This window comes from Labrus bergylta, chromosome 17, assembly GCF_963930695.1.
Source record: "Labrus bergylta chromosome 17, fLabBer1.1, whole genome shotgun sequence".
Taxonomy (NCBI): domain Eukaryota; kingdom Metazoa; phylum Chordata; class Actinopteri; order Labriformes; family Labridae; genus Labrus; species Labrus bergylta.
The window spans coordinates 1,029,960-1,042,148 of record NC_089211.1 but is presented as its reverse complement, the minus strand read 5'-3'; the positions used below and the strand labels follow the sequence as shown (position 1 = coordinate 1,042,148).

At 38.6% G+C, this 12,189-nt stretch overlaps 1 protein-coding gene across 3 annotated transcripts in view; it reads right to left on the bottom strand.

Moving 5' to 3' along the window:
- Nucleotides 1-12,189, bottom strand: part of cntfr (ciliary neurotrophic factor receptor) — a 220,850-nt gene that overhangs the window by 136,650 nt on the left and 72,011 nt on the right. The window lies entirely within an intron of this gene.

The following is a 12,189-nucleotide window of genomic DNA, read 5'->3' as shown; positions in this document are numbered from 1 at the left end:
TTTCAACACCTAGTTTTTTTTTTGTATTGTTTTTAACATTCTTCACACTTTTCCTCCTTAGGAGCAGCTCAACATTTCTGCAAATATTTATTTTCAAGATGAGATGAGAAGATAGATTTGCAGTAAAATCCTAGTGCTGTTAAAGCTATTGTAATAAGCCAAATATTGTGCTGCCACAACAGGAAAGATTCATCTAACTTAGTTATCAAAGTGACTTCATTGATTGACTAATGAATGGATTGTCATGAAGCAGCACCAAGCAGCAAAGCTAAAGTATAAAGATAAAGTTTGATTTAGTGAGCACAAGTGTTACTTTTGTCTTATTTAACTCGTGTTGACAGTAGGCAGGTTTGCTTCACCAAGAAAATAAATCCTTCATACAACTGCCTGAACATTTCTCATTCCTGTTTTTACTTTTTAAACATGCAACATATCTATTAATTGGTCGGCACTCGAAATGATCTCTGTTGTGAAAACTCTCCTCCACTGGTAGGTGTTAGGTCAGAGGTCAGAGTACCCTCCAACATAACTACATCTTTGGAGCTTGTAGGGATATGCCATTGAGGTATTCAAGGACACTTGAGCAGGGCAGATTCCTGCCAAGAGGGGGGCTTGAACCTGGAGACTCCCATTAAATTTGTGGCCTTTTCTTCCGTCTCTTTTATCTCCCTGCACCTCTTCTTCTTCCTCTGTCCCCAATCCTCTGTTCAGCTAAAAGGGAGATAGCTGGCTCTCTTACAGAGAGAGGTTGTCTAAGGGTCTGCATGCTGCTGAGACATGTGGTGAGTAAGGTGTATGTGTCTGCATGAGGAGAACAGACTGAGCGCTCTAAATAGAGCCAAGGAGGAAAAGTGAATTTCCTTGTTCTTTTGATGCAACACTCCAGCTGTTACAAACTACTGTCTTCTTCCATTATCTCTCAGTCTTTTTTAAGCTTCTTTTTGTTTTACTCTTCTACCCTAATTCACTGCTTCATATCTCTTTTACCATTTCACTGTCTTTTCATTATTGTTTTTATCCCTCCATTTCTCTACATTTTATGTTTGCCTGTCTTTCGTTGTTAAGGCTCAACATGAACACAACTACACCATGTAACAGCAGCTCACAAGACGAGTTACATATCTGTGGTATGGCTCAAGAATGTTCAAGAACATGAAAAAGCTTTTACAGTCTGCCTCAAATGTCAAAAGGCAATAAAACAGTCAAAAAAAATCAAGTAAATGTTTACATAAAGGTCCAGAGTAAAGAGAAAGAAAAGCTTTTACACTCAAACAGCTCCTTTTTAAAATTATGAAGTTTTTAAATCTATATGTCAAATCAACACAAATGTAATAATGGAAGGATGTCAACATACAAACATCATTGTTCTCCTTAAGGATTAGAAAGTAATGTAATGTAATGATTATTGTAATTTTCTAAAATGTTATCTTTCATATAAAATTAGTTATGTAATATGTTAAAATAGAAATTTGCCTTAAAACAGCTCCCTTAAAGTTTGGAAAAACTAGATAACAGTTATACTAAATGGTTTTATTCCCCTATATTTACCATTATTCATTCTAGGCCCTTTCTTTGTTGCTGGATGCAAAAGAAAATTTTTGTAGAATTTAGTTATTTTCATTCTGCTTAATCTCTTTGTTGTTGTTGAAGTGTATGACATGTCCTGTGCACTACGCAGTTTCAATTTTTATTTATTAACACTAATTCTAGCATGACTTCAGGCACACAACTGAACTCTGCCACATCAACTTTATGATGTATGTATGAAAGTAGAACTAACAGACGTCTGCAGAGGGCTTCTTTGTATCATCTCATATGTTCTTCAGGTTTAACTCCTGTGCATCAGGTATACTAGCTATTTAAAATTCTGGCATTTTAATTTAAGATATATTGCATTAAAAAGGGGTGGCTGTGGCTTAGTTGGTAGAGTCGTCGCCTCTAGGGTTCGATCCCCAGCTGAGCAACATGTCCGATGTGTCCTTGGGCAAGACACTTAACCCTGTATTGCTCCCGCTGCTTCGGTGGCGGTGTATGAATGGATTAGTGTTGTACTTACTCTCTGATGTACGTCACTTTGGATAAAAGCGTCTGCTAAGTGAATTGTAACATTGTAAAAAGGAGATGGTAAATGGATTTAAGCTTGTATATCGCTTTTTTAGTCTTTTGACTACTCAAAGTGGTTTTACACAGCATGTCACACCTACACATTCACACCCTGATGGTAGAGGCTGCTGAGTAAAGTTACTATCGGAAGTAACTAATCCCATTCATATGCATTCACACACTGATGGTAGAGGCTGCTATGTACAGTTACTATCAGAAGTAACGAATTCCATTCATACACATTTATACACTGCCAACAAAGCAGCCAGAGGTTTAGTGTCTTGCCCAAGGACACATTGGACATGTGGTTGCAGGAGCTGGGAATCGCACCCCCAACCTTCTGGTTGAGAGACGACCAACTAAGCCACATGCAGCGGCCCGGAGAGGGACACTACTTGAGTTTTTAACATATTAAAAGATCTGTTTGCATGAGTATGCGACTGCTACTGTGACTTAGGAAGACAGAAATAAAAATGAAAGTTTGCATGTATGCATGTGATTGAAGGATAGAATGTGTGTTTGTGTGTGGGCACAGTTCTGTTTCTGTTTGTTTTTGTGAGTGATTGGCAGCTCATATGTATTTCATCTGAGTAGATATTGAGGAGAGTGACAGGGGGTGAAATTAAAATTGCATCCCCTGTCAGAGCATCACAATCCCCCATCTCTGCTCTTAGAGTGCTGGTTTGCCCATCAAAACCAAAACACTGTGTGTGTATGTGTGTGTGTGTGTGTGTGTGTGTGTGTGTGTGTGTGTGTGTGTGTGTGTGTGTGTGTGTGTGTGTGTGTGTGTGTGTGTGTGTGTGTGTGTGTGTGTGTGTGTGTGTGTTAGTGGGGCTTCTCTGGGTGCAAATGCTCCAGTGTGCTTGTGTGTGTGTATGCTTGAAACTGTGGGGGTATTTAACCCGTCTATCAGAATACAATACAGTTTTGAAATCTGACAGCTTCAGATCGCTCACATAATGACAGCCCACGGCCGGTTAGCGCTGCAATCACAGAAACTCAATACAAACCCTCCTCCCTTCATCCATCCGTCCCTCTCCTAGCCCACCCATTTATTCCCTCTTTTTTCTTCCCCTCTTCCATATTTATTTATTCATTTCTTATTGGAGGGGAAAGGGCTGAATAGGCGTGATTCTTTTGGCTGCTTAATTAAAATATATAATTCATCGCTGCGTCAAATGATTTTGCCTCTGCGTCTTTGTGGAGTCCGATTTGGGAACATTTGCATATAAATTGGAAAGCCAGGAGGGAAATACACTAGGCGGGCCAGGGTGTGTGGGAGAGAGAGAAAGAAAGAAAACATGAGGCATCCTTCTCTTAAAGTAATGCACATACATAGTCCCTTCCTTTTTTTTTCTTATGCTTTAATTCACTTTAAAGCATCCACAATTATACACGGAACAGATAGTTTTCAAAATGGCACAAGAAAACATCTTGTTACTTACAACTTGGAGACCTGTCTCTTAAAAAAAGTATTTCTGTCTACTTACAGTCATAATAATCGCTCAATTTCACTAATTACTCCTTCTCAACATTCACCATCACATATATGACTTATGGTAAATGGACTTGAGCTTATATAGTGCTTTTCTAGTCTTCTTCTTCTAGACTTATAGATGCAGATAAAAACAGAAGGGCTGAACTCCCTCCTTTGAGCAAGCTGTCAGATATAAAATAGTTCATTACTAATGTGTCTGCATAGAAATATAGAGAAGCATCCTCATGGGTAATAAATGACTGCTTTGGTTTAAAGCATCAGCAGTAGTGTTTACAGCCCTTGGGAACATCAACCATAGCTATCAAATGTACAGAAGAAGCTAACAATAGATGATTTCAATTATTATTCTTCAGACCATCAGCAGAAAGCTATTTGTCTGAAGAGTTTCTTTCAAAGTGAAATATCCATCATATTAAAACAAGGGCGCCCGATCCGACAAAATGTTTACAACATAAAAAACAAAACATATTAAATAACTTTTAAAGGTTATAGGGAACCATCTTACTCAGCAATTCCTTTAGGGTATGTGCTGAATTGAGATTTATGGATCGTAAAGGCAGTAAAAGTGTATATGATGCAGTGACAGTGGTGCATTATCCTCCTGGGATGTAATTGGGGGTCACCTGTTTTAAAGATGCTAAAACCAGTGTGTCTGGCATCACTGCGCATGTTAAATAGTCTTTAAAATCACACATTCTGCTGCCTGCTTGCTTTATATTCTGACTTACAACAACCCAACTCACCATCTGGAGGAATAGGCTGTGCATATAAACAGGAAGGAGTGCCTTATATAGCAGCCAGTGAAAGTTAAACAGCAGAACCACACGACACATCTCTTGAAGCCAAAAGATAGAATCTCCACAAGGACTAGTCCCTTTTTTATCCAAAAGTTTCCAAAAGAACTCCAGAGCCCTGATAATAGTCTCAAACGATGGAGAAATACCAGTAGAACTTAGGACAAGGAGAAAAGGCGAAACAACTCCAAGATTCTTTCAAGGAGGATATTATAATTTCATCATCATCAAGAACAGTAAAACCTAGAAAACTCTGAGGTGAGGCATCCTGTCCAGGGGGTTGAGTCTTATATCAAAAGGATCCTCATTGTAGAAATAAGACCTCACTGTACAGTGTCTAACTGCCTTACTTTTCAAACATTACATTTGCCCTACCTAGGGGCAATGTAACACAAGCAACTTTTTTTTCCCAAGCCACAGCACAAGCACTTATTTCAGCATCTTTGTATTATTTTGACATTATGCTGGGACCTACATTAGGTTAAAAATAGCAGCTTTTCACTGCCAAAAACATGCTTCTAAAAAAAAACTAATTTTCGGGTTTTCAGCATCAAATGAAAGCAAAACTCCTACAATTCTATAAAACCCTGCATAAGGACATTAGAAACACATTTTCAGAAATACAGTAGTAGCAACGTAACATGCAAACAGTTTTGTATAAGAAATGCAAATATGCAACAAAAAAACCTTTTGGTGTACCAACATTCAAAGTGTGTATCTAGTTTTTCAAAAAGCTGATAAACATTACAAATAAAAACCTTCACCCTCAGTTTGTATAGTTTAGTTCGGTTTGATCATAAAACGTGAACACAAAATGATGAAAAAAACAATTAAAATCTTTGTACAAATTAATACATAGTGCTTAAGTATAATCAATAAAAATATGCAAGTAGTAAGCAAGACATTATACAGTCAAAGTTTCTTTGTTTTTATTCTAACGCTGAAAAATTAGATTTTTACCTTTAAAAAAAAAAATCAAAATTTTTGTTTTAAAATGGCCACAAAAGTCATTCCTTCAACAAAGGGAGATAATTAACATTTATATTAGCCTCAGCAGCAGCTGCAAGTTTACAGACAGGTGTTTATTCACATGGAAATGCAGTATTAATTAGCTCAAATGCTAATGAGTGAACACTTCTTGTGACCTAGACGACCATAATAACAGGAAAAATGAGAATAATGGCACCTCATTCATCAATAACTGTCCTACAGATGATCCTTTTGACCAGACATACGCTTACATGCATACACAAACACATCATTGCACAAAACTGTTGCCATTGTAACCTTTAAAGCCATGCTCCCGATCCAATAATACAACTTCCCTATTCCCATAATGCTTTGCTTTTCTTGGCAACACTAATTCTCTCATCAATCATGCAGGATTGCTGTAGATTACCATCAAGCACCGAGTGGGGTGATGTGTTTGTGTGTGTGTGTGTGTGTGTGTGTGTGTGTGTGTGTGTGTGTGTGTGTGTGTGTGTGTGTGTGTGTGTGTGTGTGTGTGTGTGTGTGTGTGTGTGTGTGTGAGTGTGTGTGTGTGTGTGTGTGTCTGTGTGTGTGTGTGTGTGAGCCTAATAATTGGCTGTTGGCATTTTGGTAACAGCTCACACACATCCAGTGCACACACACTGATGTGCACTGTTGGCATTTGGTTCAGAGTGTTGATAGCTGGATCAGCTGTGACCTTTTTCACAGCCATTGTAGCTATAATTGCTCACTAAAGACACTTCGTCTTTAGTGAGCCTCCTTTCAGCCAAGGCATCAATTGTGACTCAAGAGGTAGCAGGGGCACATGTCCATAAACACATATGCACACACATATCAATACACACCCTTGTGCGTTTGTGTGTGAATGACAGCTCCCCGGCTCTTGGTGATAAATTCAGTCATTGATCACATGTGACTGCTCTCAGCTGGCTGAGATTTAGAGGACCAGAACACGTCAGCTACTATGTATCATGTATCCAGAAGCACTGCTGCAGAGGTGCTGGTGGACATCTTCTTGCAGCCAGCTAGAAGACAATACTTAAAGTCTGGCAGTGATGCAAACTCATTCTTGGCAGATAGTGTCTGTAATAATCTATCGGAAGCATTTATGTCATTACTATCAAAACCTTAATATTATTAAATATAATGGATTAAAAATAAATGGAGTTGATACGGATGCAGCATAAACAGCATTAACACCACCGTGACAGATTAATGTGCCTCATCATGCCTATGTCAGGTAACAGATTCCTGATGTGCATGTATGAGTGCTCATCGTGTGCCTTTCTCTTTTTTTTCCCCATTTCAGCAAGAGTGTGTGTATTTGTGTGTGTGAGGGTGTTTTTTTCTCCACCCGGCCATCTGGACCTCCTTGTGTGTGTAGAAGCAGATTTAGGTGGTTAGAAAGCTCTGGAAAAACACGGTGTTACCTCCAGCCCTCTCACCTCTGAACTCTATAAGTGTATCAAAGCTAAGAAAACAGGGCACTTTGTGTGTCTGTGTGAGTGTGTATGACTGTGTGAGTGTGTGTGTTGATTGGTTGTGTGTGTCAGCATTCTTAAAGCCTATAAGGCTTTGAATGATGGGTGTAGACTCCCCTTTGTGAACAGGGAGGCACCACGAGCTACCCAGCATGTGTGTGTGTGTGTGTGTGTGTGTGTGTGTGTGTGTGTGTGTGTGTGTGTGTGTGTGTGTGTGTGTGCGCGTGTGTGTTCGTGTGTGCGTGTGTGCGTTTGTGTGTGTGTATGTGTGTGTGTGCGTGCGTGCGTGTATGATGGAGAATGTGACGTACGGGCTGTGATGTTCTGAACAGAGGTATTTTTGCAGGGAGTTAATCAGAACCAGAGCTGAGGACTTGCCTACAGAGGATACACACACACACACACACACACACACACACACACACACACACACACGTCAATGCCCTACCTTTCCTTAAATCAATAACACTGAACTGCGGTAAAGGCATCAGTTTTTGTATGAAAAAGTTAAGTGACATCTTCACATATATGCCACTGCTACCTATTTTGTAGATTAAATAAGTTTATGTGTTTGGAGCTCCATTGGATCTTCAGAGTCTCTCTGCACCTTTAAGAAAAAGCTAAAGACCCAGCTCTTTCATGAATACCTACTGACTTAATGATGATGGTCTATTATTGATGATGATGATGGTAATGACGATGGTTTTTGTTTGATAACGACGACTTATAAGATGGTTTCTATACTGATTAGAGTGCTCAAGAACTGCTGTCAATGTTGTGCTTTGCCTCTGGTCACTTCCTGTCAGCACCTGTGTGTCCAATGAGACTCAAAGCTGATCGTTTGCTCTTACAGACATTGTTTTATTTTTTCTAGATCCTTGCTTGTGTTGTAAGCAACTCTCTGATGTATGTCGCTTTGGATAAGAGTCTGCTAAGTGAATTGTAGAATTGTAGAATTGTAGGAGCTGCAATCCTTGATTATTTTCATCACAAGCTGCTGGCTGCCTATGCTGTCCTGCACTCTTATTTTCGGTTGATCATTGTTATACCCGTCATTATCAACAATCCTCCACTCACCCGAGTCACCTGATGTAATAACAGAATTTGGCATGATGTAGAAACACTGGTAACTTTAACTCATCGTCTTTAACATACTGCTCATAATTATTACCAAAAGAGCAGAAACACACATTACATATCATAACTTGAGGATTGATTTTTCAGTTCTTAAACACTTAAAATATCCAGTGTTCATTTAGCAGGGTTTTTTCCTGGCTCAAAAAGAGGCATAGCTGTTTCATACACCCACATGCATGTGTAACTTGTATACTGGCTCTACCAAACACTTTTGACAAGCGACATATTTTAATTGTGTAATTGAAGAAAAGTCAGTTCTCATATTAAAGCAGGTTTTATGAAAAAACCTAATAAATGTGTCCTTTTTAATATTAAATTCAATACAACATAAAATGATGCTAATTGCACCATTAAAAGCAAAGCTTTCAAATTAAATCAGATTTGAGACATTCATGCAGGAAGAAACTGTCATATATTATTTATATGAAAAAAAGTTTCCTTTTACACTAGTTCAAGCAATCTTGTTTAAAATTGGTGAAACAACCACACTGGAATACAGAAGAGTAAGCATTTGTTGAGTATCTGTTCAGATGGAAATGGGTATCTGACACTGATGCTAAATTAATGCAATTCTACACTTCATACCGCTCCAAAGACCTGTAAGCACACTTTGATGTAAAATCAAATCAAGTTCACCTTTCAATAAACATGTGTGCCTGGCTGATAAAGATAACATCACAGGGAACAAGATCACAAAATAAATAGTAGAGGACAATGACCGAGGTGATTATTAACTTGTGATAAAAAATCAATAAGGTACATATGTTTATTTTCTATAATGCCTACATTTGATGTCCCTTAAAATAATTATTTCCAATTAAATCAAGATTCCGTTTCATTCAATGGGGCAATCCTGCAGTTTAACATCTACAAAAAAGCCAGCAAGAAGCTGAATATTGACCTCTGTACCATGCAAGTTAAAGCATTAGTTTTGGCCAATGTGATGAACGTTATATAGAGAATAAGTGCCCATTCCTCTGACTGGTGTGTTGGCCTCCTTTGACATGACTCAACATGAGGGAGTATTTCTTCCCTCAATAATGAAAAATAATTTAATCTGACATTTTACACAGCCAACAGGGTCCAACAGGGTCCTGACTTTCAGTTACTACAAAATGATAAGGTAACCTTGAGAACACAAAAAGGCACTTGAACTGTTAACTACAAAGGGATTAGAGATCTTTACAGAAAGAAATGGAGCTGAATGGCCACTGTGTTACAAGCCAAAAAAATATGTAACTAAGTCACGTCAGTGATACAAAGTTGACCTGTTTGTTGATGATAAGCAAAAGCTCTGAATGACTTCTTTTAAAGATACTTAATTCTAGGTTTGCAAGATTTAAAAAAAGCTGTAATCAAAATGATGCATGTATTCAACATAAGTTCCTGCCATGCCTTTTGATCAGATTTTGTGTTTTCAATGTTTAAATATAAAAGACTTTCATTAAGAGACCGATTTTTGAACAACTGTGCCTTGAATCTATGCTGACTGACTTTCTACAACCTTTTCCATTTTGTATGCAAAGGGGGAGATGATTCTGAAAAAAGTTATTGAGAAGGAAACTGTGAATATATCACATTGTATATCTTCAGTTTATTACCACAGCAGCATCTGCTTTTATATCATCAAAACAAGACGTTATTGATTTCCAAAACAAGCCACAATCGTGATCAAGGCCTTGAGTACGACGGAATTTTGAGTGACAGACAAGTGAGAAGACTATTGAGAAGATTACAGTGTAGCATAAATCCAAAACAAATCAAATGTTCCTTAATTTACTGTCTTATTGCATATTACTTGTGTATGTTTATGAGAAAGAGAGGGGGTTTGTGTGTGCATGCTTCCCTGCATGTGTGGGAAACTAAAAACAGTGTGTTTATTCAACCTGTATGCCTCTTTCATAAATATAGAGGATACAGTGGAAGCAGAAACTGTACACACATACACTACACAAAAACACGTGTTGAACTTTCCACTGGTCTTTACCACAGGACTCTATTTGTAGAGTAGATTTCTGATGGCCGTCATGTCTATTAGATGGGTGGCCTTTTAACACACAGGCAGACAAATATTGTTCAGACACTAACACACACACACACACGCATGCTAAAGACGGAGGACACAATGTCAGTGGATAAAATGTTATAAATATGAACTGGACCTAAAACATACCCTGGAATACACACTGTTTATGCACAAACAAACACACTGTAGTTAAGCACAAAACCTGCATGCACCATAAGTTGGGTGGCCCAGAACCTCAGTAACCAGAAAAACATACTAACTATACGGGAGCATTCACTAAATACAGTTAAGTGTCTGTTACTTCCTTCTAAGCAAATACGTGACTGAAATAGTAGTTTGTGTGTGTGTGTGTGTGTGTGTGTGTGTGCGTGCGTGCGTGCGTGCGTGCGTGCGTGCGTGCGTGCGTGCGTGCGTGCGTGCGTGCGTGCGTGCGTGCGTGTGTGTTTTCAAGGATATTTTCATCCTTGAAAAATTATCTGGATACCAAAGTGATGAAGAAAATTTGAGTAATTCTGCAATCTTTTTTTTATAACATTTTTGATTGCAAGACAAAAGACAAGAACATAACAACAAAACACAAACAGGCAAACAATACAAGAGAAACAATAACACTGAGCATGGATTTTTCGGACAAAAAACACAATTTCAAGAGCAATGGGGTAGCACGGCGTGTTGTTTTGATGTTGGTTTATGAATTTGAGCGTGTGCAGGGATAGTTCTCGGAGAGTTGCAGCCCTGTGTGCACATATAAGTGAAAAGCTGCAATCTGTATTGATCTTAAGTCCACATACAGTATATGAGATCCACAAATAGAAGTGAAATGTCAAACAAAAAAGCATGGATTGAACTAAAGTCATAGACTAGATGTTCAGCAGTGCACTGATGCACGTAAACCTGCTGAGCACTCAGCACATCATCTTACATCACACTTTGTTTTTAGCCCCAGGAAGAGTCATCTACTGCTGAACAGCACTTCTCTGGAGGACTACTCTTACTCATCGCTGACTTAACACTGATGTCACTATCTTAGATCACCCTCTGTCTATAGGTTTGTGTGTGTGTGTGTGTGCCCCTGAGAGAGTATGTCATTCATTATCTCAGTGAACTCCCCATGTTCGCCACAAGCCCTATAGGCAAACATTCTGTCAACCATCCCCTTATTTTCTGTCTTCCCCAGTGAAGCTATATTTCAACATTTTAACTGGAGCTGTCTGTCTCTCTCTCTCCTTAGATCCCTGTGCCTCACACCACCTCACTTTCCACCTGCTGCCTATCTGTCATTTCTCCATTTTTTTTTCTGCCCCTCTCTGTTCACCTTTCCCACATGCTCACCTCTGTCATTCACATTCATCCTTTCAAGTCCTGCACTTCTTCCTACCCTTTACCTCCCTTTATATATCTCTTTTATCTCTATCTCTTTTGTGTCCTCCAGTAAATGCTGATGACAGCATTTCCTATTTTCACACAGCGTCGAGCTTTGAACTTCCCGAAGGGATTGCTATGAAGATGATACACCGATGAGTAAGTATGAACTGTGACAACCTCTGAATGTAAATCTGTTCCAGTGAATGAAAAAAGGTTCATTTGTCTTCATATAGAATTAATTAGCCTGGCTTACAGCAGATAGGAGGTTTAGTTTCGATGTTACTGAGCCAAAATTCAAAGTAGATATTTGGCAATAAGCCCTATAAATTACCGTTTACGAGAACATGATTTTTACTCTTACTTGAAAGCTTGTGAGTTTGGAAGTTGAGCCCCCTCTTACAAACAGGTCCCCCTCCAGCAGAAAACTATACTATTAAAATGCCTTTGAGCAAGGCATTAAAAATCCATCAACTCTCGTGAAGATTCCCATGACCAACAACTGAAAGCTGTATTCATGAGGACTACCTCACAAGTTGTTTTTGTATGCTTAAGTGCACAGAAGAAAATTGGATTTGAATCCCTGCTGAAATGAAGAAGCTCAGTCACCATCACCTGAATCAATGTATTAATAGTTTAACATATGTTTCTTCAATATTGTGTCTGTGCATGTACTATGAGAGCAATGCAAATGTATAAACGTATCTGGCCATTAAAGCTCATTCTTTTAAATTGGCTCTTTGTGCAAAATACATGATTTTTGAAAGTAAAATTTGATTGAGGTTTTTGAATAAGTGG